The sequence below is a fragment of the Canis lupus genome, chromosome 17 (genome assembly GCF_011100685.1).
Source record: "Canis lupus familiaris isolate Mischka breed German Shepherd chromosome 17, alternate assembly UU_Cfam_GSD_1.0, whole genome shotgun sequence".
Classification (NCBI taxonomy): domain Eukaryota; kingdom Metazoa; phylum Chordata; class Mammalia; order Carnivora; family Canidae; genus Canis; species Canis lupus.
The window spans coordinates 27,700,732-27,706,731 of record NC_049238.1 but is presented as its reverse complement, the minus strand read 5'-3'; positions in this window follow the sequence as shown (position 1 = coordinate 27,706,731).

Here is a 6,000-nt window from a genome sequence, read left to right as displayed (position 1 = left end):
TATAGATATCATCCCATTCGAAACACAAGGAAAAAAAAAGAAACATTTCTTGAGGTTGTATTGCCACAACAATCGTTTTTTACTAGGAGATTATTTTTTTAGGGGTGACTGTGTGGAGGGTTGGCTGGTAGTGTTTGTGGTGGTAGGTTTATAGTACTTGATTGCTATGAACCACCTCTTGCTACCACATTAAATATGTAGACTCATATGTAGGTAACAGTTCAGGTTTTCTTTTGGTTAATCTGAAGTGGGTTTTAATGAGGATGGCAAGATTTTCCCTTCTAGGAATGTTTGTTCATTCCAGGTATGATAACCCGTTTAGACGAAGTCCTGCCTAGAAAACAAATGGGAGATATGATACTCTTTTGAAATATTTTCCAATGCCATTAATCGGTAATTTCTATAATCAAAGCTCCGATGTAATTATGACTTTTTAAAAATGGAAAACAGTGGAGAAAGATGAAGAAATGAAAAAAAAAAAAGAAAAAAAAAAGAAAGATGAAGAAATGTGTTACAACGTTTTGAAATAATACATTTGGATCTCTGGAGATTTACAGCACCTTGCATCTGCCAACAGAAAAGTATTGCTCAAGCTTAAGAAGAAGTTAGAACTTAAGCCAAGCACATGCACTTAAAAAGTTTATTCTAGTCTTACTCCAGACTCTTTCAATAAAAGAATGTTATTTATTCTACTCCATTCTCATATCTTAACATAGTTGACAATGTTGAGGTATTTCAAAGTTGACATTACTGGTATAATTTCTGTGAAATTTTTTTAAAAGATTGTTTATTTATTTATTCAGAGAGAGAGAGAGAGAGAGAGAGAGAGAGAGGAGGCAGAAAGAGAGCAGGCTCCATGCAGGGAGCCTGACGTGGGACTTGATCCTGGTCTCCAGGATCACGCCCTGGGCTGCAGGCAGCGCTAAACTGCTGCACCACTGGCGCTGCCCAACTTCTGTGAAAGTTTCAATGTTTAATTGAAACATGAGGATCTTTAGAAACAGAAAAGCCATTCCTCCTTATCTTTAAAAAAAGTGTTTATATCTGCAAATGACCTCTCAAAGGAAGCCTTCTCAAATGTTATCTTTTTATGAGTAAAGAGAGTAAAATCACTTCATCCAAGTGTAAGTAATATGAATAAGAAAATTCTCATTATAAAAATTTGCTACAGCACTTTTATTTAGCTCAATAGCACTCAAATGGCTATAGTGATAAACTTCAAAGTTGGCTGTAGTGGAATATTCTTCCATTTAACATCAAGCCAATGCTAAAGAAAATTGCTGCCATATTTTCTAAGTTATTAACCTTTACAATGAGATATATTTCCTATGCATAGATAAAAATTTTCTCCTCTATGTTAATGTGAACTTAAGTTAGAGAGACTAATCAAATAAATAAATTGAAATTAAGCCATACAGTGCTGCTTTATGTTATCCTTTCTTACATTTGCCCTCCAAGTTATTTATTGGAAAAATAATTGTAGAATATGCTTGAATCTTTTATTGATCACAAGAATGGCATTTTATTACATCAGTAAAAGTGAAGATGTGAGTAAGTATATGCCTTTTTCTTAAAAGTATGTTATAGGATCCCATTGTTTTTTAATACTCCTCAAAAATCTTCATCTATGCCTGAATTCCTTCATCCAAACTCCCTATTCCTTCACTGTAGTTCCAGCCAATTTCCTGACAAAAGTAATCAAAAACTGCTTTATCCATTTATTTCACTTCTGCCTTACAGCACTTGCCATAGTACTGCATGCTTAAATTGCCCAAATTCCCTCTTTTGATCTTCTCATGACTTAGTCTTCAATAAATGGTTCCATAATTTAACTTCCCCAAAAAGCATTTCTCAGTTATCAAGGTATGCTTGAGTACTTCTTACCCTCTCTAGATACAGCACTTTCTTTCAGCTACTCTCTGAGCTCACTCTGTATATATTCTTGTTCTGCCTAAAACCATTTGCAAATAATTTAGTTCAGACTTTATTTTGATAGTTCTTTATCCTGTTCACATTTACTGCAATAGTTGAACACATAAATTTAGAGTGAAACATCTAGGAAATAAAAGTTTTGTTACTAACTTTTCCTGAGCATATGACTTGTTTCTCTGCAGCTCAGTCTTTGCATCTGTATTATAGGAACAATAAATTATAAATTGTTGTAAATATTAAATTACCTAAGTATAATATACTTAGCTAAATGCCTAAAACATTGAAAGAACTGAATATGTATTAACCATTATCATTCTATGTGCTTTTTAAATACATTTTTGGGTAATGTATAATAAAGTGAGACTCAATGAAATAAAATAGGATTTGAAATGAAACAGATCTATGTTAATAATGTCATTTACACCTTAGTAACTGTGTGTCTTTAAGTGTCTTCCCCTTCTTAAGTCTTATAGTGATTATTCAGCAACATCTGTATATCGCAGCAGACGTAAAATTTGTTCCATTAAACACCTGTTTAATAAGTAAATGAGATACATTTGTGTATGTATATTGCAGTGTTGGTGTTAATAGTTTTAAAAATACCTTCATTAAATCACTCAGCAGAAAGATTTATTTATCACATATAGAAAGTATACTGTGGTAGGCATTGGAAATAATTTTAAAAAGACCTGGTGTAAGGATCATTATTGATTTGTGTGGTACATAATATAATGCTGCTTAACATTAATCTGGTTAATAATTCTATCTCTGCTCAATCCTAAACTATAATTTATATACACCTGGTGTGTCTGGAAAGCTGATGAAGCAGGCCTTCCCAAATCAATTTCCATAGCTTTCTTTTCCCTCAAGATCCTAGCAAGTCACCTGAGACAATAATAGATATGGCCTTAAGAACAATATAGTCTAAACTATCAGGAGAAAGCATTCAGGGTCAGCAGTAAGAATGCATGCAAGCTGGACTTTGAAATAAGGCCCAAGGGAACAGTGGCTTTGGCAGTAAGTGGGTTGGCTGGAAAGTATCCATGGCTCCAGACTGAGCACTAGAGAACAGGCACTGGACAAAGCTGTTCAGCCTTAGCTGGGAAATAGCAAATCTGGATTACATAAGAAATGATGATTGAGAAAAACCCAGTCATATAATCTAGAAATTTTTCCTCCATGGTAAATGTTAGTAAAAAGAAATAATTATTTAGGGTTTATATATTAGTCACTCAACAACAATGAAAACAGTAATAGTTTATTTTTAATGTTTATCAAATCAAGTGTGCATTTCTAAAATCAAGTTCCCATTAATTATTGACTTCTCCAGAGATAGTATTTAAATGAATTCTGTAAAGTCAATAGAATATGTATTATAACCATATAAACACTAATGGCATTAATAAATTTGTGTGTGTCTTTAGATATATGAACCCTTCAATAGTTTTTACTGTTTTTACAAAACCATGTAGTGATAAAATGACCCATAAACAAAAAGTAAGGCGACACATTTGATTGTATAAGGTACTACCTTGAAACTGGCTTATAAAAGTTAATGGCCAATAAAACTTTTTTTCAGTTCATAAAATAGTGTTTATTTAACTTGCTTTTTGAAGTATCTGACAATTAGAAGCATGCTATTATTATATTGGAGTAAAACCCAATTAAATTACAAAGCCATCTCTTCATCCAGAAATCCTCAGAGAAACAAGAAACAGCTCTTGAATAGAGGTCATATCTAGATTTTAAAGAACATACTTGCAGTAGAATCATGGTGAGAATATAATAACGGGGAAGAATTAATTGGAAAAATAGTTGGAACACTGTAGTGTTATTTTCAAAAACAGATACGATGATTGACACGTGCCCATGAACTTTCTGAACTAAAGTAAATGGAAATCTCTTGCCATTTGACATTAAAATTCCAATAGCAAATGCTTCTGGCTGTATCCCAAGCTGAGTAATTATATTTGGTTCATAGCATAAGCATTTGATGATTTTATGCTTATCAGTCAGTATGTCTTGCTTTTACAATGTCACCAAGGATTGCATTTAAAAAAAACCCACTAATATTAAATGGTAAAATCAGTGGAAGTCAGGGAAAAAAAGGCAACCAACTAAAAAAAGGAAACCAACTAGATTCAAGACTAGATTTAGCTAAGAAAGACAGAGAGGGAAACAGATATCATAATACATAAACACTTAGGCCTTGACCTTGAATGACCTTTGAATTCTATATAAAGGTCTATTCCTATTTGAGAGAAAAAAAAAATATTTGAGTGTGGGCTTTGAGTCAACAATTTCTATCCTTTGTATCCTCACATTAGTGAAAAGGAGAGGGGGAAAAATCTGCTGTAATGTTAAGTGATGAGTGGGCCAATGGCCAGTATTATCTTCTGCCTTTTCACAAAACCTTTGTCTAATTGATGGAACAACATATCTGGGTTTAGGTTTTCTTGGAATCTCTTTGGTTCCATAAGATTAATGGTGTCTGCTAGGGATGAAGCTTAATGATTCTTGAAGTCTATTTGATAACTTACTAATTCAGAATCAAAAAGAAAATATTGCCACATTGTTTTTACTCATTTAATCAAGTTTGGCATGCTAGTTTAATGTATGATGCTGAAAAATGGTGAGGAGACCTGGGGGCTGAGAGTAAGGAATGTGATTCAGAAAAATTAACCTCAAAATGAATATACCAGAAAAACTGAAAAAGTCATCCATGAGCTTCAGGCCTTGAACACATACTTAATTAAAAGGGAAATGGCCAGAAGATGCTATTTGGCATAAACTGCTACCAATTGTACAGCTTGCTCTAGGGAAACCAGTGCTGGGATCCCAGCTACATTTGGTTAGGTTGTAGGATGCATATAAACTGGAAGTCACAATCTGCAAGCTGGACACAGATTGCTACAAAGCACATTCTGCCTAATGGCTACACAGAGGGACTTCCCATCAATACTCTCTGTGGAATGCTCAGTGAGCAAGGAATGTAGGCCACTGAGTCTCATTGCATTATTCCTAGTGCATTACATGTTCTCGAATAACTGGGGGTGAAAGAATGATGTAATGTGTGATATAACTCCCCTTTGCCCTCATTCTTCTGAGTCCTTGAACTAAACCACTATTGGAGAAGATAATCTTTGTAACCCTAGAAACAGTAAAGCATTTGATCTCTTACAGGAGACTGGTATAGAAATGTAAGCCCCTAGATTCCAAAACTCTTGCACTCTGAAAGGCTATGGCATAAAAACGGTTAGTAGAATTTGGGGGTGAATTTAAAGCAGTTTTTAAATATAAAATGAAGTTTCTGTAACACTGTATTTTGGTTTTGAAAAGAAGTTTATTGTACTGAACACTGTACACAGATGTTACTTCATTTGATCCTCAAAATAGGCCCAGTGAAAGAATAGGTGTTTTGTTTCATTGGCAGTAAAGAATTTAACCACATAGAGATTAAAAGATTTTTTAAATATGCTTTACTAGAAGGTGATCAGCAGAGTTAGGACTGGCACACTGGCATTCTGAGTCTAATCCCAGTTATGTGTATGCATGTGTGCACACACATGGGCATACTATACACTCTGCTTTGAAATGGGTCTCCTCAAGTGATGCCATCTACTTCAATGTCTACTCTAAATGATTCACCATGACAATGGACATTACTACATAATTGATAGGAGATAGAAGTCTTGTTAAAGCCATGTACAGCATAAAGTGATTTTTCATTTTAATTTTTAAATCAAATCTTGCAAGGCTATTATGGGATGACTGAAATTCCATTTGACTTGTAGAGTTCTGATTTAAAACAAGAACTAGACGATCTTGTCATGCAAAATGAACTGATATATTTGATGCAATAGAACCACTCCCATACACTAATTGATTTTAATCCTCTGGCTCTTCTTTTGATATAAGAGCAAGGAAAAGAATAGAAGTGAGTAACGCCAAAGGAGTGCTAATGGTACCAGGCTTTGTCCTAAGTGCTCTGTGTACACGAACTTTAAATCCCATGTGAACCTGATCTAGAAGGAGCAATTATTATCCCCTTTCATAGATGATGAGACT